Source organism: Portunus trituberculatus, chromosome 30 (genome assembly GCF_017591435.1).
Source record: "Portunus trituberculatus isolate SZX2019 chromosome 30, ASM1759143v1, whole genome shotgun sequence".
NCBI classification, from domain to species: Eukaryota; Metazoa; Arthropoda; class Malacostraca; order Decapoda; family Portunidae; genus Portunus; species Portunus trituberculatus.
The window spans coordinates 109181-132351 of NC_059284.1; the positions used below are offsets into that span (position 1 = coordinate 109181).

General features: G+C 36.0%; 1 protein-coding gene and 1 long non-coding RNA gene across 3 annotated transcripts in view; both read left to right on the forward strand.

Moving 5' to 3' along the window:
• The window catches only part of LOC123510745 (39S ribosomal protein L40, mitochondrial-like), a 219326-nt gene that overhangs the window by 89451 nt on the left and 106704 nt on the right, over nucleotides 1–23171 (forward strand). The gene's annotated exons all lie outside the window — the stretch shown is intronic.
• Nucleotides 16531–23171, forward strand: part of LOC123510746 — a 33220-nt gene continuing 26579 nt past the window's right edge. For both annotated transcript variants that reach the window (XR_006676583.1, XR_006676582.1), the window contains exon 1: nucleotides 16531–16619. This is a non-coding gene — a long non-coding RNA (uncharacterized LOC123510746). The remainder of the gene's footprint in view (nucleotides 16620–23171) is intronic.

The window sequence follows — 23171 nt, forward strand, 5'->3', positions numbered from 1 at the left end:
GAAAAAATAAAATTGAGTGAAGAAATTATGGCATAAATCCCCAGAACATAAATCCCTCGAAAACTAGGGCGGGGAGAGGAGAGCATGTGAAGGCTCCCCTGTCAACAGAGACGACCTTCGTAAAATTACAAGCATACTTTAACTGACCCACGGTAAGTCTCATATACTTTTAAATTTTACGTCAGCTGTCGTCTCCGCTGACATGGGGCGCTCACATGAGGTTTTAAAGCCATGTGGGTTTCATAGTAAATCGCAAACTATGATGCCAAAATGGAAAATAAGGAGTGCCATTTAAGGGACTTGATAGCAAATTTAATAATTGTGAAGGCCACAGAACATTTGAGATGGGTAAATTTTACAGCCATAACCCCAAAATGAACCCGGCATAAGTACAGCATAGTCATCTATCCAAAACAAATGAACAACACTACAATTTCATTTAACCAAATGAAAAATTAAGAATATACACATGATGACTCAAAAGTTCAAACATAAAGAATTCAATGGTACAATTGCATATAATATCCTCTTTAGCGGTATCTTTATCTACCCAAAGTCACCAATAATACAAATTCATTTGATAACTAACAAATTTGAAAATTTGAAAACCCAAAACTTAACCATAACCAATCTTATTAATCTACGTGCAAAACTGCATCCTGAAAAGGATCGGAAATGCCTACAATACCCTTGTCATAAAATCTAGCAAAGGTTGATTCCCAAGACCATCCCGCTTTCGCCATGATAGTACCGATGGGGACAGCTAGAGCCTTGGCCTTTGAAGCTGCCGCCGATCTGACACTTCCTGCAGTAAACACATTAGTATTAATCCCAGCCAAATGAAGAACAGTCTTAACCCATCTGGAAATGGTATCTTTAGACACAGGTTTATAAGGTTTGACAAAACTAATGAGAAGTCTATTTTCTGCATTTGGAAAACATCTAAGATAATATTTAGTCCTTGTACTCTCTCAGAGTCTTACAAACACAAAGTCTTGCATCCTTGTCCAAAGCAACAAAGGTGACAAACTGAGTGTTAAAATTTGGCCTACATTGTTTAATGTTGTCCCCTAACGGAATTGTAATGGAACAGTCTTCAATGTTGATGCCTGGAAGCATGAGTAAGTGCAACGTTTGGATGCGTGCAGCCTGCGTGAGTGCCATCAGCATAACCAGTTTAAGCGTAATTTCTTTTAAACTAAGTGTGTTCAATTGGGTATAAGGATCTCAAAAATTTACAACAGTCTGGACATCCCACGTCTTTGTGTACCGTGGTTTAGGGGTCGAGGTTAAAAACACCTTTCAGAAATCTGATGACGAGGGGATGGCTGCCCGCAGATACACCATCTACCATAATACCCCTTGAGGTGTTAATGGAGCTATAACTACACCCTGTTGAAAGACACCGTTAAAAGTTTATGATGTCATTCACATTTGGATTAAAGGGATTGATGTCCCTCTACCACAAAAGCTTACCCATTGCTTGAGATGTGACTGGTACTGTTTTCCTGTCTGTACCTGGCTTCCAAGACGCCATGATGAGGGAGTCCCGGAAAGAAGGCACGCCATCAACCGAGTGTGTGTCAAGATAGGGTGTGTTTCTGTTGAGCAGGGATGCATCAAAATGTTCTTTGATTTCCTGAGCAGTCTGGGGTGATCTATCAGCATATGGAGCAGCCTGCCCATCCAAGGCTGTGATCTCCAGAGTGGGACCACTATCCACCCCTTGACCTGCTCTGCCCCATCTTCTGCAAACACCTAGAGATCAAGGAAAAAGGAGGAAAAAGATAAGAAAGAGTAAGATTTGTCCAGTTAAGAGAGAAAGCATCAAAATATGTTGCCTCAGGGTCAGGTTTCCATGAGCAAAAAATAGGTATCTGTTTGTTAAGCCTAGATGCAAACAGGTCAATAGAGGGGGTACCAAAAGTGGAACAGAGAGAACTAAAAACATTGACATCCAATTTCCACTCGTACAAGAATTGAAAGTGCGAGAAGCCTCATCTGCCTCATAGTTAGCTTTCCCCGGGATGTGTGAACATGTGATCCATACTTCATTATCAACACACCAGTCCCAAATGAGTATAGAAAGATCATTGCAGGGCAGAGATTTGGTACCTCCCATTTCATTCACATAAGTAACAGCTGTAGAATTGTCACAAAAAATTTTAATATGTTTTCCTTAACTTCCTGCCGAAATGTCTGCAGAGTAAATAAAATTGCTTTAAGTTCAAGAGCATTGATGTGTAATGAAATTTCCTCCAAAGACCAACTACCACGTGTAGAAACCTGGTTAAGGCTGCCACCCCAACCAATATTGGAAGCATCTGTGAACAATTCAAGTTCTGCAGCTGGCCTGAAAATAACCCTATCCTGTACTGCTGCATTTTTGCACCACCAGAGTAATTCTTGTTTCAGCTTCTCAGAAATAGGCATCATAGCATCAAATTTCTCATGAGAGTGATGTAAAGCATAAATCTTGGCCCTTTCAAGAACTCTGTAATGCAGTTTTCCCAGAACGACCGCAGAGGTGGCAGCGACCAAAATACCTATCACCTGTGCAACCTGTATAATCTGGGCAACCGACTTGTGCATAAGATCCTCACAAGCAAGAAGAATTTTAGAAACTCTTCTTTCCGGCAAAGAAATTTTCATAGTGTCAGTGTTGATAATGTTGCCTAAGTATTCAATAGACTTAGTAGGAGTAAGAATGGACTTTTCCTCATTGATACAAAAACCCAGTCTCCTGAAAAGGGAAACAGTTTCCTGCACACAAGTGAGGCAACCTGCTTGTGAGCTGTTGCAGATATGTGAATCATCTATGTAACTGGTGATAGTATAACCTTTGTTCCTCAAATGTGAAAAAACTGGCTTCATAAGTTGTGTGAAAATTCTAGGTTCTTGTGACACCCCATTAGGTAAACAATTGAATTGGTAAATAACCCCTTGCCATGTGAAACAGAAAAATCTTTGCTGTTCCTCCGCTATCTTGACTGAGTAATAGCCATGTTTTAAATCCACTGACGCCAAGAAGTCACCTGCATGAATGAGCTTGATCGCAAGTTCAAAATCCTCCATTTTAAAGTGGATATATGGAATGTGTAAATTAAGTTTCTCTAAATTCAAAACTATCCTATATCCACCATTCTTTTTTTTTCCTTAGAAAAATAGGAGAAATAATTTGTCCATATTGCCACTCAGTGACAGAAATTACCTTAAGAAGTAATTTTTGAATTTCAGTAGAAATAACATCCTGTTCTAAAGAATTAAACCTGTATTCAACCTTCTGAAAAAATAAGTGTTTGACGTTCTCCACATTAATATCCAAATGGCAGTGTTGAACAAAATCTAATATACAAGGATCAAGTAATTTCCTTCCATTCATGGACAAAGTGGTGAAGTCTACCACCCACAAAACAGTCACTTGCCTGATTCAGTGCTGGGGCTTGAGTAGCCCAGGCCCTGGCGTTTTGGGTCTGGGTAACGTGGAGCCTGGGACGATCTCTGACCAGACTTGAAGGCTGACCTCTTAAACCCGTAGGGCTGGAACCTAGATGAGAAACCTCTAGTTCTGCCAGGAAGATGCCACGGGAAAACCTGCCTCTTGGCTGTGATGGTGGACCGTAACTTTGCCGATTCTTCAATCTGTTTTACACTTTTGGAAATATCATCACCAAACAAAAATCTGGACATGGGAACTTTTTCTGTGCAGAGGTGATTCAATTCATGCTTCATCACAAACCTCCTATTGAGGTTGTTCCTAACATTGGCATGACCTAACAAGGCCAGTGCACCATTTATCGGGTTTGTTTCCTGCGCCACCACATGGTGCTGCTCATCACTGGTCACTTTGTCTAATTTTACTAAAGATTTGGTAATTATAGAAGCAGCCCTCAAAGTGTCCTTATTTACCTCCCTCAGCCGAAAATCCACTCTCCTGGCCTCTGGCCTCAGTGCCTCCAACACTTGAGGGTTGCAGTCCACTGCAGAGAGGGCAGGGCAGTTAGCAGGTCTCAAAACACAGTCATCCTCACATAAGGCTTTATAGTCGTCCTCTCGAATGCCCTTATCAAACATAAAATTTATCATATCAGCCACCTTACTGTCCACTTTGGCGAAAACACGTCCGTCGGGTTAAAATACTCCACTACTCACAGTAGTGGAGGGCTCACCAACGGAATCATCATCACTGCTGTCTGCAGGGAATCCCGAGAAGGAAGGAGGGGATGGCGAGCAAGCCTGCCCATGAGAAGGCCCAGCACCTTCATTAATCGTGGTGGTGCGGGCAGTGGAGGAGGCCCCCGCATCCACAGGATTAGGTGAAACCGGGAAGGCTCCCCACGGTCCCTCTTGAGACGGTCAATTTCAGACCTCATCTCAGCCAGGGCGTCTAAAACAGCATTCCACTGCCTGGGTAGGGGGGCCGAAGGTAGAGTTGAAGCGGGCGGGGGGCAGGGGGCAGAGGCAAACACGTCGGAACCGTGAACCGAACGTGACTGGTGCTTCCTCGCCCGATCCCCCGCATGACGACTCCTGGAAGAGTCACTGCCCCTGCCAATATGGTCCAAATCATGGGCACTGGGCACTCAATTGGCCAGGGAGGGTCCAACAAGGGCACCAGCCCCATCATCATTAATTGTATCTCTTCCTTTCTTCCTCATTTCTATTTTTCTTTATATAGATATCCTTGCAGCCTTCTGTTTCTCTAAGTTTTGTTGTTCTATATAATATTTCTTCTGTTGCTGCTTGTGATTTTAGTAATATTTTAATTGGTCTCGTTTTCCTTCTTGATATGGTCCCATTCTGTTTATTTCTTCTACTTCCTCTTCCAAGTTCTGCCTATCTTCGTCATTAGATTCTTCAGTAGGTCTTTGACTGATTTCATTTCTTCTTTTCTCTTTTTGGTCTATATTTTATATTTTTCTTTTTCCAAATACGACTACACTCTTCTTTTTTCTGCAATTTTCTCTAGATTTTCTTTTGTCTTGAGGACTCCTATCATTTTGTTTGTCATATTTTCTTCTTTTCTTTAAGTTGTTCTTGAATCACCTCCTGAAAATCAGCCTTATCTTTCTTATCTTGGACTCTCCATGCTTGTACTTCTTTTTAATCATTTCTTATTCTTTCCTCTTTCCCTTGGGACTTAATCTTTATTCTCCTTTTTTTCCCTTTAAAACAGGTCCTTCCCTTCCCTCTGTTCTTGTGTTCCTTTACTTTCCTTTTTTTTCTTTTTGTCTTTTCCCCAGGCTTCTTTTCCCTTCCACTTTTTTTTATCCCTTCTTTCAGTTTAAAACTCCAATTTCCTTTTCTTTTAAATTCTCTTTCATTTTCCATCTTCTTCCTTTATATTTTATTTCCTAAGTTTTTACATTTTCAATATTTGAATCTCTTTTTATTAATTGCATCAATTCAATCTTTGCTTTTCCTTCCCACATTAGTTATCACACCCTTCCTTAAATTTCATGTCCTCCTTTTAATTTCTTTTCCTCATTATTCCTTTATAAATTTTGATTTCCTAAAGTTTGGTTTCCCAGCCCAGGCCATTAAATACTATTTCCTTATGAAATTCAACTAATTTCTTGAAAACCCGCCATGTTCCCTAACCATTCTTTTTGTTTTTGTTTTACCATTTTAGTTTAAACGGGCCCTTTTTTCCCCTTGTTTTTACCTTTCCAATCCTTCTTTAAAATTTCCAAAATCCTTTCTTCTTCCTTCTAAACCTTTCATTAATTCTTTTCCCTTGCGGAAATTATTTTTATTCTTCCTTTCTTCCTTTTCATTTTTCTTTATTTGTTCCTTTGCAATTTCTTTTCTCAAGGTTTGTTTTCATTAATATTTTTCCGTTGTCAATTTTAGAATTTTAATTGGTCTCCTTTTCCCTTCTTTTTCCCAATTTGGTTTAATTTCCTACCCTTTAAGTTCTCCTATTTGTCATTTCCTTCAATTCTTTGGACCATTTCTTTCCTTTTTTTGGTCTAATTTTTTATTTTTTCTTTTTATTAAATCACACACTCTTCCTGCAATTTCCAACTGGGTTTCTTTTTTTAGGATTTATCAATTTTTTTCATTTTCTTTTTCTTTTGTTCCTTAATTTGAAAATGGCCTTACTTTCAATTTCTTCCAAATTTTTTTTTAAATTCTTATCTTTTCCTTTTTGGTTTGTTTTCCTTCCTTTTCCTTTCCAAGTCCTTTTCCTTTTGTTTCTTTAGTTCTCCCATTCTTCCCCCTCCTTATTTTTTCCACATCTTTTTCATCTTTCCCATTTCCTGTTCTTTTTCCTTAATTTCCATTTCCCTTTTCCATTTTCAGAATTCTTTTAATTTTAGGGTTTCTTATTTCAACACCTTTTGCATAACTCTCACCCATTTCTGTCTCCATTTAAAAAATTTTTTCCCTTTTCTTTATTAATTATTTAAATGAAGAAAAAAAAATGGTCCAATACCTGCCCCGGGCCACTGTAAATCTTCAACTTGGAAATTCCTTATCTTTCCTCCCTTTTCTCTCCCCTTTGAAATTTTTTATTTACCTAATTGTGTTTTCCCTTTTAAGCCCTTTCCTCCTTCTAACTTTCCAATTTTTTGTGGCACTTTGCAAACCTTTTTAAATCTAAATGTTCCAGTCCAAACCCCTCTCTTTTTTTAACTCTTCAACTTTCCTTTAGAATAGGAAATCCAATTAAATTTTTTCCAAGGACCGTTTTTCAAAACCAAATTGGCCATTTGATAATTTAATTTGTTGGTCTTCCCTTCGTTCCAATTGGTTTCCTTTATTCTTTCACATCCCTTCAATTAACCATTTTGTAGGCCTTTTTAAATTTTCTTTTGCTTTTTATGAACCACCACTCCTTTCCAATTCCAATCTTTATTTTATTTACAATTTTTATATTTTTGTATTAGGAAATTGCTATTCCAATTTTTTTTTTGTTTTTTTTTTTTTTTTTTTTTTTTTTTTTTTTTTTTTTTTTTTTTGTTGGTGTTTTATTTTATTTCCTAAGGTTTTTTACATTGTTTATTTCCCACCTCCTAGCTTATTATCTTCAATTTCAAATTTTTTTTTTAACTCTTGCACAACCCTTCACCAAACCAAAATTACGTTCACCCTTTGGCTTCTTTTTAAAAATTTCCAAACACCCTTCCTTTTCTCCCACTTTTCATATCTTTCTTGAATTTCCCCAAATAATTTTTCCTCTCAAGGTTCTTTCCATTTTCCTTTTCCAATTCTTTGGTTCAATTTTAAACCCTTTTTAAAATCAGTCCCCTCCCTTCTCTTGTTCCAAATTTTAGAATAGCTTTTAGTTACAAGCCTCCTTTTCTAAAACCAAATTCTTTTGTAAATTTTTGTCTTCAAAACTCCTTATTGTTTCTTTTATTTTCCACTTTCTTGCATAATTAACTGTTTAATACCTTTGAATTTTTCTTCTTTCCTTTGCCTTTATAGGGAAATACTCTTTCCAATTTCCCTTGGCAATTTATTTTCTAAAAATTTTATAATTTTATTGGTTGTTTTCTTCCCTTTGGTTTTTTTTTATTTTTTTGTTTTTTTTTTTGTTGTTTTTTTTTTTTTTTTGTTTGAATTATTTCCACTTTTCTAATTTCCCTCTTATTTATGTCCCCTCCCATATTTCACAATCCTTTTTCTTTATAACTCATTTTGCTCACCAAACCATTTAAAAGTTCCACTCCCCATTCTTTTAATAATTTTTAAACTGACCCCTTTCCGCTTTTTCTTCACTTAATTCATATTCTTTTAATCCTTTTTTTCCCCTTTCCAAATTTTTATCCAATTTAATGTCCTTCCTTTTTGCCATTTTCCAACTTTTCCCACAGTAATCCTTCAAATTCAACCTTTACCTTTTTTGAAATCCCAAATTTAAATACATTCCCCATTCCTCTCTTTGTACTTATAACATTTTTCCTAGGTAAAACTCCAATAAATTTTAACCAAATTTTCTAAAACCAAATTTTGGCTTCCTGTATTAATTTTTTTTCTTTCCAGTTTATCCATTTTTCTTTGTTCCTTTTCACCATTCCTTTCCAATTACATAGTTTTGGTCCAATTTAAATTCTTTCCTTTCCTTCCGTCTTATTTATTCCTCCTCTTTTCCAACCTTTTGGTTTAAACTTCCATTTTGTTGAGCAAAATTTTTATGATTTGGTTGTTATATAAAGGACTTTTTCTTCCCCTCATTCCTTTCTGTTCCCTTGGACTTCATTCCCAATCCCATTTTCCTTTTTTCCATCCCAATTCCTTCCTTTAACCCTTTTTTTCCAAGCTTGGTTACTTTAAAACCCTTTCCTAAATACAGTCCCTCCTCTTTCCCTTGGCCTTTCAAATTTGGTCCTTATTAAAACCTTTCCTAAAAATTTATTTATTTAATTTGTTTCTTGGCCATTCTTTTTTAATTCTTCCACCATCCCTTTCCTTTAACCTTTGTGTTTCTTTTTGCCTTTTTTCCCTTTATAATTGGGAAGAACCCAATTTTGGTTGTTCCTTTTACATTTTAATGTTTTATAGGTTTTTCCTCTTCCTTCTTTCCCTTAATTATTAATATTGCTTCCTTAATTTTCCTTATTTAATAATTTCAATTTCTTTAACCTTTTCCAATGCCCATCTCTTTTCCCTTTGGCCCTTCTTTGGCTTAAAACCTCCTTTTTTTTTTTAGGTTCTATATTTTTACCCAATTCCTGAACCTTCCTTTGTTTTTGTTATTTTTCCAAAATTTAAAAATTTTTTTCTCTTTTCACTGTCCTTTCTAGTTTTCCTTTCTTCCTTCCCATTAATTTTAAATTCTTGGTTTTAAAAGTTTTCCTTAATTTAATAATTTCCTTTTTTTAAATTTCCATTATTTTTTTTCCTTTAGTTTTGTTAAACCAAATTTTTCTTCTTCCTTTAGGCCTTATTTAATTATTTTTTTTTTATATTTAAAATAATTTTTTAATTTTTTTTTCCAACTTCCTCCCATTAATAAGTAGTTTTTAAGATTTTCAATTACAAGTTTTTTAATTTAAAGTTTTTTAAAACCATTTAAATAATTTCTTCTTTTCTTAACTTTTTTCTCCTTCTTTTAAAAAATTAAAATTTTTTATATTATTAATTTTTTTTAATAAATATTTTTAATATTTTTACTTTTTCCTAAAGTGGATATTTTTAAGATTAAGTCCTTCCTTTACAAGTTTTTAAAATTTTGGTTAAACCTAAATTTATTTATTTACTTAAAAAAATTTTTCTTCTCATTGGGAAACCAAACCCAGAAATTGGAAGCAATGCTATGAATCCCTTTGCTCACATCTGTTTTTAATTTGAATTAGTTTCTTCAACCTTATTTTTTAATTCTTTCCACATTCTTTATTCTAAAGTGGTAAATTTAATTTTTTTTCCTTTAAATTTATTCATTAACCAATTAGGGCCTTTCCTCCCGCGCCAAACCTGCCAACTTGTCTTGGATCCTTCAACTCCTTTTAAATTTTTTAAGACATTTCTTAATCATTCTAAAATGAATAAAGAATTATTGAAGTTTTTTGTTCAAATTATATTTCCCAATTTTCAAACAAACCTTTCAAAATGCAAGCTTTCAATCCTTCAAGTTATATGAGAATGGTTAAAGTCTTTTCCAATCTTAAACCTCTCTTCAAATGAATCTCTAAAGGCATAAAACCAGAACCAACCCTTTTGTGAACACCTCTTGAATGTTTCTTTCCTTCTTCCAATGAAAGATAGTTTCCAAATCTTTTAAAGCCATTTAATCTCTTGATGAAAAACAAGGCCATCCCCAACCAGTTTAAGTTGCCTTCTCAAAATCTGAAATTTCTTTCCTTTCTACCCTTCTCCTGGATAGTCTCATTAAAAAATTTTAAATTTATTTCTTTCAAGAAATTTTATTTTTCTTATTTTCCCTGTTATTTTAATTTTAATTACCTTTCAACTTCATTCCTATTCATTGTAAAGGTTTAAATCTTTAATTTTTTTTTCATATTTCAAATCTATTTTTTAATTCTTGTATTATTTTTATTAAATTTATTATTAATTATAATATTTTTATAATTTTATTTAATTTTTATAAAAATTAAATATTTTTTTTATATATATATATATATATATATATATATATATATTTTTTTTTTTATAAATTATTCTTTTATAATTTATTTTTTTTATTATTTTTATACTTTTATCATTTCATTTTTTCCCTTTTCATCCTTGTCCTTTTATTGTCCTTCCTTTCTTTCAAAATGGCCCTTTCCCCAAATTTCAACCTCCCCCAGAATTCCTTTATTCTTCTTGTTCCAACCATCTGTGAATTTTTTTTTATTTGGTTTAAGAATTCTTTTTTTCTTCAATTTTCTTTTTCATTCCCTTCTTTAATTTCCTTTCCTTAATTAAATTCTGAACACTTATTCACCCCAAAATTTCTTCCATCTTTCCTTAAACACAAACACCACATTTCAGACTTTTTCACAACAAAACCTTAATTCTTCAATTCTTGTCCCCAAAAATCAAGAATTTCTTTGATTTTTAATTTCCAACCTTTTCTTTCCTCATTTTTCTTTTCTTTCCTTCTGTGTGTGTGTGTGTGTGTGTGTATTTACCTAGTTGTATTTACCTAGTTGTAGTTTTACAGGGCCTGGGCTTTATGCTCGTGTGGTCCCGTCTCCATATCTAAACTTATCCAATTTTCTTTAAAACTATGCACACTCTTTGCTGACACCACTTCCTCACTCAAACTGTTCCAAGTCTCAACACATCTTTGCGGAAACTAAATTTTTAACATCTCTCAGACATCGTCCCTTCCTTAGTTTCTTACTATGCGATCTTGTGCTTCTAAAGTCATATTCTTCTCTCAGGATCAGTTTCTCATTATCCACTTCATCCATTCCGTTAATCAATTTATAAACTTGTATCAGATCCCCTCTCTCTCTTCTCTGCTCCAAGGTTGGTAGATCCATTGCCTTTAGTCTCTCCTCATATGTCATCCCTTTAAATTCTGGAACCATTCTTGTAGCCATTTTTTGTAGTCTCTCTAATTTTCTTATGTGTTTCTTTTTATGGGAGTCCACACAACTCCTGCATATTCCAATCTAGGTCTTATTTTAGTACTTATCAATTTCTTCATCATTTCCTTGTCCATATAGTGAAATGCTACTCCAATATTCCTTAGCAAATTATACGTCTCTCTGAAAATTCTATCAATATGGCTTACCGGTTGATTATTTTCTTCCATTGTCACTCCCAAGTCCTTTTCCTTTTTTACTTTTTCTAGTTCTACTCCATCTCCCATCTTATAGATTCCCACTGGTCGTCTTTCACTTTTCCCATTTCCATGACATGGCTTTTGTCCACATTGAATTCCATCTCCCATTTTTTACTCCATTTCCAGATCTTGTTTAAGTCTTCCTGTAGTATTTCACAATCCTCTGTTTGTTTAATGACTCTGCACAGTTTCGCATCGTCCATAAACAGATTTATGTAGCTGTTCACTCCCTCTGGCATGTCATTTATATATACGAGAAAAGTATTGGTGCCAATACTGACCCCTGTGGCACTCCGCTGTCTACTGTTCTCCACTTGGACTTCATATCTTTAACTATCGTCCTTATTTCTCTCCCCTTAAGTAATTCTTCATCCATCTCAATGTGCTTCCTTTTAAGCCACCCTTCTCCTCTAACTTCCATAGTAATCTTTCATGTGGCACTTTATCAAAAGCCTTTTTTAGATCTAAATAAATACAGTCAACCCATCCCTCTCTCTCTTGTACTTTATCAACTATTCTAGAGTAGAAACTCAATAAATTTGTCACACATGACCGACCTTTTCTAAAACCAAATTGGCTATTTGATAATATTTTGTTGTCTTCAAGAAACTCAATCCATTGCTTCTTTATTACTTTTCACACATCTTGCATATTACACTAGTTAGTGATACCGGTCTGTAATTTAAAGGTTCTTCCTTCCTTCCGCTCTTATATATGGGAACCACCTCAGCTCTTTTCCACTCCACTGGCACTGTTCCATTTTCTATTGAGCATTTTATGATGTTGTATATTGGACTTGCTAGTTCTTCCCTACATTCTTTCAGTATTCTGCCTGAGACTTCATCCGGTCCCATTGCCTTTTCCTCATCCAATTCCGTCATCAACTTTTTTATTTCAAGCTTGGTTACTTTAATCTCTTTCATATAGACAGTCTCTCTATTACCCTGTGGTCTTTCAAATTTGGATTCCTTAGTAAAGACCTCATGAAATTTACTATTTAACAGTTCTGCCATACTTTTGGGTCTTCCACCATTCCGTTTTCTCCTTTTAACCTTTCTATTGTTTCTTTTTGTCTTATTTTTCCATTTATGAATCTGTAGAACAATTTTGGTTGTTCCTTACATTTTTCGACAATGTCCTTTTCATAGTTCTTTTCTTCTTCCTTTCTCACCTTAGCATATTCATTTCTTGCTGTTTTGAAGTTTTCCTTATTTTCTGGATTTCTGTTTCTTCTCCACCTTTTCCATGCTCCATCTCGTTTCTCCTTTGCCCTAGCACATCTTGCATTAAACCAATCTTTCTTTCCTTCTTCTTTAGGTCTATATTTCGGAACATATTCCCTGACCCCAGTTTTGTATATTTCCAAAAATAAGTTATATTTCTCTTGAACCGTTAATGAGTTTTCCATCTCCTCCCAGTTTACGTTTTAAAATAGTTCTTGAGATTCTCAATATCAGCCTTTCTGTAATTTAATCGGTCTCCTTTGTATGATTCATCTCTATCTTCCTTTCCTTCTTCTATATCCATCTCTAATATTACATGGTCACTCTTTCCCAATGGGCACTTGTATCTTATATCATCGTTAATTGGTATATCCCTTGTAAAAACTAGGTCTAATCTTGCCGGCTCATCGTTTCCTCTGAATCTTGTGTTTTCCTTTACTCTTTGGACCATCAAATTATCTATCATTAGGTTCAGGAATCTATCTCCCCAGGCATCTTCCCCCATACCACTTTCATAATTTTCCCAGTCTACCTCCTTACAGTTGAAATCTCCTATCAATATCACTTTTCTCCTTTCCTTAATGATTCTTGTAAGACTCCTTATTGTGTCATCTATCATGTCTCTATATTCTTGGTTAGTCCATGAGTTTGTTTTGGTGGCACATATGTTCCAATGATTGTTAACTCCTTTTTGTTAATATGCATCTTAACATACAGTATTTCTGATCTTCCTTCTCCAAACTTCACTTGATTTACCACTATCTCCTTCCTTAACATCATCATGACTCCTCCTCCTCCTTTACCCACTCTGTCTCTCTTCCATATATTATACCTTTTATCTATGTCTATTTTTATTGCCTCATTTAACTTTGTTTCCACCAGGCATACAATATCTGGTTCTTCTTTCTTTATGTAATCTTTTAATTCTAATTTACTGTGTCCCATGTGTGTGTGTGTGTGTGTGTGTGTGTGTGTGTGTGTTCTTATTATTTTTAGTTAAACTTGCTCCATTCTTTTCTCTTCTTTCTCTTTTATATACCATTTCCTTATCCTGTCTCCTATAATTCTCCAAAAATGCCTTCTTCTCCTCCTCTGACCTTTCATTATTTTTTCTCTTGCTTCTGCCACCAGTTCATTGTGTCTCTTCCTTTCCTCCTCGTTTCTATTTTTCTTTATATATATATCTTTGCAACCTTCTGTTTCTCTGAGTTTTGTTTTTCTATATAGTACTTCTTCTGCTGCTGCTTGTGATTTTAGTAATATCTTAATTGGTCTCACTGTTCCTTCTTGATATGGTCCCATTCTATATATTTCTTCTACTTCCTCTTCTAAGTTCTGTCTATCCTCGTCATTCAGATGTTTTAGTAGGTCTTTTACTGATTTCATTTCGTCTTTTTCCCTTCTTGGTCTATATTTAAAAAAATTTTCTTTCAGTCCAAAAATAATTACACTCTTCTTTTTTTCTGCAATTTCTCTTACTAAATTTTCTTTTTTCTTGAGGACTCCTATCATTTTGCTTGTCATTTTTTGATCTCTTTCTTTTAACTGTTCTTGAAATACTTCTTGAGATGATTCCTTGTCTTTCTTATCTTGGATTCTCCATGCTTGTACTTCTTTTTTAATCTCTTCTTGTACTCTTTCTTCTTCTTTGTTAACTAGATCTTTTAGCTTCTCTTTTTCTTTTTTCCTTTTTACCCAGTCCTTCTTCCATCAATTTCTTGTAGTTCGCTACTTCCACTTTTAATTCTTCATTTTCGGTTCTTAGCCTAGTTTCGTTTTCTTCCACTCTTTTTATCCTTTCTTTCAATTTCTGGAGCTCTTTATCCTGTTTTTCATTCTCTTGCATTCCCATACTCTCCTTTATCAATTAACTAATTTACGTTCGATAGTCAAGACTCTATCAAATAGTGAAGTTTTTGCTATCAAAGCCTTCAAATTCTCTTTCTCCCTCACCAACATTGTCATCATCAGCTTTCATTCTTTCCCTTGTCACATACCTGCATTTAGATGAAATATCTTTCTCACTCATTATTTTTAACACTGTATTCATGAAAAAAAAAAATGAGTCCACACTTTTCATCCACTTTAAACCCAAACAAATGTGTGTGTGTGTGTGTGTGTGTGTATTTACCTAGTTGTATTTACCTAGTTGTAGTTTTACAGGGCCTGGGCTTTATGCTCGTGTGGTCCCGTCTCCATATCTACACTTATCCAATTTTTCTTTAAAACTATGTACACTCTTTGCTGACACCACTTCCTCACTCAAACTGTACCAAGTCTCAACACATCTTTGCAGGAAACTAAATTTTTAACATCTCTCAGACATCGTCCCTTCCTTAGTTTCTTACTATGCGATCTTGTGCTTCTAAAGTCATATTCTTCTCTCAGGATCAGTTTCTCATTATCCACTTCATCCATTCCGTTAATCAATTTATAAACTTGTATCAGATCCTCTCTCTCTTCTCTGCTCCAAGGTTGGTAGATCCATTGCCTTTAGTCTCTCCTCATATGCCATCCCTTTAAATTCTGGAACCATTCTTGTAGCCATTTTTGTAGTCTCTCTAATTTTCTTATGTGTTTCTTTTTATGAGTCCACACAACTCCTGCATATTCCAATCTAGGTCTTATTTTAGTACTTATCAATTTCTTCATCATTTCCTTGTCCATATAGTGAAATGCTACTCCAATATTCCTTAGCAAATTATCGTCTCTCTGAAAATTCTATCAATATGGCTTACGGTTGATTATTTTCTTCCATTGTCACTCCCAAGTCCTTTTCCTTTTTACTTTTCTAGTTCTACTCCATCTCCCATCTTATAGATTCCCACTGGTCGTCTTTCACTTTTCCCATTTCCATGACATGGCTTTTGTCCACATTGAATTCCATCTCCCATTTTTGCTCCATTTCCAGATCTTGTTTAAGTCTTCCTGTAGTATTTCACAATCCTCTTTTTGTTTAATGACTCTGCACAGTTTCGCATCGTCCATAAACAGATTTATGTAGCTGTTCACTCCCTCTGGCATGTCATTTATATATCGAGAAAAAGTATTGGTGCCAATACTGACCCTGTGGCACTCCGCTGTCTACTGTTCTCCACTTGGACTTCATATCTTTAACTATCGTCCTTATTTCTCTCCCCTTAAGTAATTCTTCATCCATCTCAATGTGCTTCCTTTTAAGCCACCCTTCTCCTCTAACTTCCATAGTAATCTTTCATGTGGCACTTTATCAAAAGCCTTTTTTAGATCTAAATAAATACAGTCAACCCATCCCTCTCTCTTTGTACTTTATCAACTATTCTAGAGTAGAAACTCAATAAATTTGTCACACATGACCGACCTTTTCTAAAACCAAATTGGCTATTTGATAATATTTTGTTGTCTTCAAGAAACTCAATCCATTGCTTCTTTATTACTTTTCACACATCTTGCATATTACACTAGTTAGTGATACCGGTCTGTAATTTAAAGGTTCTTCCTTCCTTCTGCTCTTATATATGGGAACCACCTCAGCTCTTTTCCACTCCACTGGCACTGTTCCATTTTCTATTGAGCATTTTATGATGTGTGTGTGTGTGTGTGTGTGTGTGTGTGTGTGTGTGTGTGTGTGTGTGTGTGTGTGTGTGTGTGAGTGAAATTTGTATGAGTCAGGCTTTTTTTGTCGGACCAACCTTTCCCCCTATTAGTCCGAGTTCTCAACAGTATTACACTAAAATGGTGAATGCAAACAGAGGGAAAACTTATCTAAAATTATTATTAAAGAAACTTATCTTATATATTACATCTTACAATCAGTCCTTATATTACATCTTAAACTATATAATACTTAAATTTTACTCACATTAGTGCTATGATATTAGTAGCTTACAGCCAAGTGTTATCTTGACAACACCTAACACAGCATAGTTACTGACCAGGGAACTTGCTTCTTTTTCCCATGATGCTCAGAACAGCTGGCAAAGTATGATGATGATGGTAACCATTTATAATGAATGAGGTGTGAAGGTAGTTGCAGAGTTGAGGTGTAATAGTATATATATAAATATTTTTCTATGTTTTCCCAGGTTGTGTGTATCAACACTGCAGTGGTGTCAACGAAATATCTCAACAGCTTCTATACCACTCTTCTTCAGATTAACACAGGATCTTAGGTGAGGTGATGCAAAAAGTAGTTTGATTTTTATGTTGTAGCTATTAATCTATGGCAAGTCATGTCAAGCTTATCATTTGATTCAAGTGAGTACATTTTCTGAAGAACATTGAGAATAGTTAAAGAAAGACCTTGATGTCTTTACCCAATACTAGTACTAAGTGCACAGGTATATGCAAGCACATTAAGCTAATTAAAGTGAATTGCGAAAAATGTGGAGAATCTCTAGGAAAAGTGATGGAGAAGCAGGCTGAATGGAAAAAAGTCAGGAAGTGGAAAGAAAGGAGGTAAATTACAAAGTTGCAAGTCTGGAAAAGGAAATCAAAGAGTCAGGGAGAAAACTTTGGGCCTTGCTGAAATTATAGATCAACAGATCATAGAAGAGAAGATAGCTGAGAAAGTGGTGAAGGTTATTAAGTCAAATGAGACATTGGTGAGGGAAACTGTAGACAAAAGAGATGTGTGGTGATATTTGGTGTGGAGGAGGATAAGACACCGAGTAAAATGGAGAGAGAGAAAACATAAAAAGGTGATAAATAATATCATTAATGTGGTGCAAGAGGAGGAAAAGACCTAGTACAAGAAATAGAGGACTTCCATAGAATTGGAAAGTTCACAAGAGAAGGTATGAGGCCAATAAGAATCAAACTTAAGTCACAAAAGGATGTAGATGAATTGGTGGAGAAGTCATGGAGGCTAGCCCAGCAGGAAACAACAAGGAAGATTTGGTTGAGAAGAGATCTCGGTGAAAAGGAAAGAGAAATGTTAAATGAGTTGAGAAAGGAGGCTTTGAAAAAAATGAAGAGAGGACAGAAGAGAGAAGAAAGAGTTTTTCTGGAGAATCTTGGATATGAGACTGAGGAAGTGGTTCATAACCCAGAAAAGTACAGCAAGAAAGGACTAAAGAAACTTACATATGAGCGAAATGTAATGTATTCCAACATAAATGGAGTGATATCGGGATTTTAGAACTCAACGATTACTTGAGGGACAAGAACCCAGATATTGTGGGTCTTACTGAAACAAAACTGAGAGAGGAGAAGACCTGATGAAGGTTGGAGAAGGGAAATATAACGTTTGGAAAAGAAATAGAGTAGGTAAGATGGGAGGAGGAGTGATGTTGCTGGTTAAAAAGATATAAAGGTGGATCAAGTGAAAAAGGTATGGGAAAGGCAGAAGTGCTAAAGATCAGAGCAGAAACTAATGAAGGAAAAAGAGGCACTACATAGTGGTGTACGTACCACCTAAGACAAATGCATGGTCAGTACAGGAATATGAAGAAATGATAAGTGATACAGGAACATGTCTGGAAGAAATGTTGGGTGGCTGTGAACGAACTATAATGATGGGAGATTTTAATTGTAAAGAGGTGTGTTGGGAGGACTGGTCAATGGAAGGATCAGAGACAACATGGGGAAATACACTATTGACACTGGCAATGGAAAATGTGTTAACTCAGTGGGTCAAAGAAGATACTAGGTTTGGAGGAGAGGGAGCATCGTCAAGACTGGACTTGGTCTTTAGTACAGAGCCAATGGTCATTGAGGAGATGAGGGTGGAGTGCCCTTTAGCAAAGAGTGATCATGCAGTTTTGGAGTTCAAGGTGATAGACGAAGAGAAATCTAGAAGAAATGAAGAATATAAAGTGGGAAGATGGAATTATGCCAAGACAGATTTTGGAAACCTAAAGAAATTCTTTCAAGAGACAAATTGGATGAAATTCAAGAGTGCTAAGGAGCAAATGAAAAGTGGAAGGAATTTATAAAATATACAAAGAAGGTGAGAAAAATTTGTACCAATAAGACAACATAGAGAAGTTGGAAAGCAGGACTGGTTTAACGATAGATGTGAAAAGGCTAGAACAAGAAAAGAGGATGCATGGAAGAGGTGGAGAAGGAAAAGACGGATTAAGCAGTGGGAAAGTTACAAAAGAGCAAGAAATGAATATGTGTTGATTAGAAGAGAAGAAAGAAAGAAACAAGAAAAGGATATAATTGATAAATGTAAAGACCAACCAAGGCTTTTTACAGACATGTGAACAACAACATCAAAAATAGAGAAAGTATTGAAAGTTTAGAAGTAAATGGAGTATACAGTGAAGATCCCAGGGAAATGGCAGAGGCTATGAATGGATGCTTTCGGAAGGTATTCACAAAGGAGACTGCTTTTGACAAACCACTGGTAATGGAACAGAAAGGGATTATGAAGGAGTTTCAAGTAACGTGGAGGAGATCAAGAACATGATGGGGAGTTTAGAAGTGAGAAAAGCTGTGGGACCTGATGGGGTATCAGGATGGATTTTAAGAGAATGCAGGGAGCAATTGGCAGAAAAAGTTTGTGAAGTAATTGATGCCTCATTAAGGGAAGGCGTAGTGCCCCAAGACTGGAAAAGAGCTAACATTGTCCCAATCTATAAATCAGGTAACAAGAGAGACCCATTGAACTATAGACCAGTGTCACTTACAAGTGTGGTAGCTAAGATGTGTGAGAGGGTGGTGAAGACTAGATGGACAGACTTCTTGGAGAAAAATGACATACTTTGTGAGTGTCAATTTGGTTTTAGGAAAGGGCGTTCATGCACGACAAACCTGATATGTTACTATTCGAGGGTGATAGATGTAATACAGGAAAGAGATGGTTGGGCTGATGGAATATATCTGGATTTAAAAAAGGCCTTTGATAAGGTACCACACCAGAGACTGATCTGGAAACTTGAAATGGTAGGAGGAGTGCATGGCAGTTTACTAAAATGGATGGAAGACTTTTGGTAGGAAGAGAAATGAGAACAATAATTAAGGACAGACCATCAGAATGGGGATTGGTGGAGAGTGGAGTTCCACAGGGATCAGTGTTGGCACCAGTAATGTTCGCAGTCTACATAAATGACATGGTGGATGGGGTGTCCAGTTATGTGAGCCTATTTGCAGACGATGCAAAATTGTTACGAAAAGTGAGATGTGACAAAGATTGCGAACTACTCCAGGAAGACTTGGACAGAATATGGAAATGGAGCTGTACATGGCAAATGGAGTTCAACACGACAAAATGCAAGAAAATAGAGTTTGGCAAGAGTGAAAGAAGAATCAGGAGTATGTACAAGATAGGAAATGAAGACATAAAACCAGTCATGAAGAAAAGACCTTGGGGTGACAATTACCAATGACCTATCGCCAGAGAGACATATAAACAAAATAATTGGAGAAGTATTGAACTTATTGAGGAACATAAGAGTGGCGTTCGTATATCTAGATGAAGAAATGATGAAGAAAATAATTACTGCAATGATAAGACCGAGGCTTGAATATGCAACAATACAGTGGGCTCCGAACTTAAAGAAACACATAAGGAAACTAGAGAAAGTACAGAGGGCTGCAACGAAAATGGTGCCTGACTTAAGAGATTTGACTTATGAAGACAGACTGAAAAGAATGCAACTTCCAACCCTGGAAAACAGAAGAGAAAGGGAGACCTGATAGCAATATACAGAGTGATGATTGGCATGGAAAAATGGATAGGGAAGATCTGTGTATGTGGAATGGAAGAATGTCGAGAGGGCATGGGAAAAACTAAAATGGCCACTTATAGGAGAGATGTGAAAAATATAGCTTCCCTCATAGAAGGGTGGAAGCATGGAATAGTTTAGACATGGAAGTGGTCAACGCAAGGAATATTCATGATTTTAAGAAAAAGCTGGACATTAATAGATATGGAGACGGGACAACACGAGCATAGCTCTTTTCCGTATGTTACAATTAGGTAAATACAATTAGGTAAATACACACACACAATTTAGTTGTCATTTTAACTTTGTTTTGTCTTTATGTTGACTCCTAGATACTGTATTTGTTGGTTTATAATGTCACTGGTTACATTGAACAAAACCAGAATTATAATGGAAAAGCCTTAATTGTGAGCTTTAGGTACTGACACCATTTTTAATGGTATACTTGTTCCAGAGAGATATGTATTCAACTGAGGTTGGTATGTGAGGCAAAACTTATCCTACTATGGAATGGATAAGCCTTTCAGTGTTTATGGATGTTTTTTCTCATGTTGTTTGCTACATATATATAATGATAGACTTGGTTTATCTATGCTGCATCATAATACAGTGGAAATGAAATGGCAAAATTTGCAATGCAAGTGATCATGCAACACAAGATTTGTTTTACAACTTCACTCACTTTCCTACCATGTGAATGGTGGAGAGGATGACTTACCATGTGTGGCGGGATTCTGCTTGCTTCCTCCATTGTTTACCAGGCATCTTGTGCATCATTGCTCTCCCAGAGCTTGATGTGAGGAAGTTACATTTTCACTGCTCCTTAATGCCTTTTTTACACTTTTCAACTGATTTTGACTCCTTACTACGTGGCTCTTGATCATCACAATGGGTCGTACCAAACTTATAATGGAAGAATATCAGTAATACACATAGCTGATGATTTGTACGTGAATAGAGTTACTGTCTACAAACTTAAGAAAGCTACCACTGCGCTCCCTGAAGGTATGGTTCCACGAAGAGAACCAGGCTCTGGGGCCTGAAGAAAAACCTCCCATAGAATAGACAAGGTTCTAAAGAGAGAGGTTAGGAAGCAGCCTTCAGTAACTGAAGTGGAATTATAAAAGAAGTGTAATGCCAGGAACACCAAATATTAAGTTATTAATTATTAATCTTATAGTATAACTACAATGCATGTGGATTATCAGGCATATAGACATACATACATGCAAACACACATACATTTGATGTAAAACACTACAAAGTATGGAGAAATGATAGAAAGAATAAAGAAGGTGGTGGTATAATGGATTTTACTAAGAAAGATCTGATAATGAAGGAGGTGAACTTTAGTAAGGGAAATGAGGAAGTGATAAGTATGCTTATAACAGATAGTAAGAGGACATTAATATTATAACAGTATACATACCACCCAGAACCAGTGCTTGGAACTATGAACAGTATCAAGTGGTGATGAGAAATACTCTAGACAGAATAAAACAGGAACTCACCAGAAAGGATAGAGTGATGATAGTCGGGGACTTTAATTGTAAGGAAATAGTGTGGGAAGACTACGAAGTTGTGAATGGTGGTGAGTGGGTAGAGGAATTTAAAAGTATACAGATTTACCGTGGGTCAGTTGAAGTATGCTTGTAATTTCTGGTCGTCTCTGCTGACAGGGGAGCGTTCACATGAGATATCGGAGCCCAACCAAACACCAGACTTTAAAGACTACGAACACCACATGAAAAAATAAAATTGAGTGAAGAAATTATGGCATAAATCCCCAGAACATAAATCCCTCGAAAACTAGGGCGGGGAGAGGAGAGCATGTGAAGGCTCCCCTGTCAACAGAGACGACCTTCGTAAAATTACAAGCATACTTCAACTGACCTACGGTAAGTCTCATATACTTTTAAAATTTTACGTCAGCTGTCGTCTCCGCTGACATGGGGCGCTCACATGAGGTTTTAAAGCCATGTGGGTTTCATAGTAAATCGCAAACTATGATGCCAAAAATGGGAAATAAGGAGCGCCATTTAAGGGACTTGATAGCAAATTTAATAATTGTGAAGGCCACAGAACATTTGAGATGGGTAAATTTTACAGCCATAACCCCAAAATGAACCCGGCATAAGTACAGCATAGTCATCTATCCAAAACAAATGAACAACACTACAATTTCATTTAACCAAATGAAAAATTAAGAATATACACATGATGACTCAAAGAGTTCAAACATAAAGAATTCAATGGTACAATTGCATATAATATCCTCTTTAGCGGTATCTTTATCTACCCAAAGTCACCAATAATACAAATTCATTTGATAACTAACAAATTTGAAAATTTGAAAACCCAAAACTTAACCATAACCAATCTTATTAATCTACGTGCAAAACTGCATCCTGAAAAGGATCGAAATGCCTACAATACCCTTGTCATAAAATCTAGCAAAGGTTGATTCCCAAGACCATCCGCTTTGCCATGATAGTACCGATGGGGACAGCTAGAGCCTTGGCCTTTGAAGCTGCCGCCGATCTGACACTTCCTGCAGTAAACACATTAGTATTAATCCCAGCCAAATGAAGAACAGTCTTAACCCATCTGGAAATGGTATCTTTAGACACAGGTTTATAAGGTTTGACAAAACTAATGAGAAGTCTATTTTCTGCATTTGGAAAACATCTAAGATTATTGGTCCTGGTAATGTACTCTCTCAGAGTCTTACAAACACAAAGTCTTGCATCCTTGTCAAAAGCAACAAAGGTGACAAACTGAGTGTTAAAATTTGGCCTACATTGTTTAATGTTGTCCCCTAACGGAATTGTAATGGAACAGTCTTCAATGTTGATGCCTGGAAGCATGAGTAAGTGCAACGTTTGGATGCGTGCAGCCTGCGTGAGTGCCATCAGCATAACCAGTTTAAGCGTAATTTCTTTTAAACTAAGTGTGTTCATTGGGTATAGGGATCTCAGAAAATTTACAACAGGTTGGACATCCCACGTCTTTGTGTACCGTGGTTTAGGGGGTCGCAGGTTAAAAACACCT